The following is a 307-nucleotide window of genomic DNA, read 5'->3' as shown; positions in this document are numbered from 1 at the left end:
TTGACGAGTTTTGCACATGGGCTCATGATTATCTGAAGTGACGATCAAGATGGCAAAAGCAGCCGAAGGTTCTGTCGATAAGGTATGCGTGATTGAAATCGCCTTTTTTCTTTTCATTATAGCTTTGCTTTTAGCCTTCTTTTGACCTTAATTTTCAGCTGATGATATGATATCGTTATGTAGGTTTGTGACTTCCTGAACAAACGAGGACTGGAGGAAGATGTGGTGGTAAGGTTTCGAAGTGAACAGGTAAGCTTACTTAGTTGTAGTGAAGTCTTCTTTGTATTATCATTTCTTAGAAAGATTT

This window comes from Pavona decussata, unplaced genomic scaffold, assembly GCF_977016875.1.
Source record: "Pavona decussata unplaced genomic scaffold, jaPavDecu1.1 SCAFFOLD_98, whole genome shotgun sequence".
Taxonomy (NCBI): domain Eukaryota; kingdom Metazoa; phylum Cnidaria; class Anthozoa; order Scleractinia; family Agariciidae; genus Pavona; species Pavona decussata.
The sequence above is the reverse complement of the archived record's forward strand: the minus strand, read 5'-3'. Positions refer to the sequence as shown.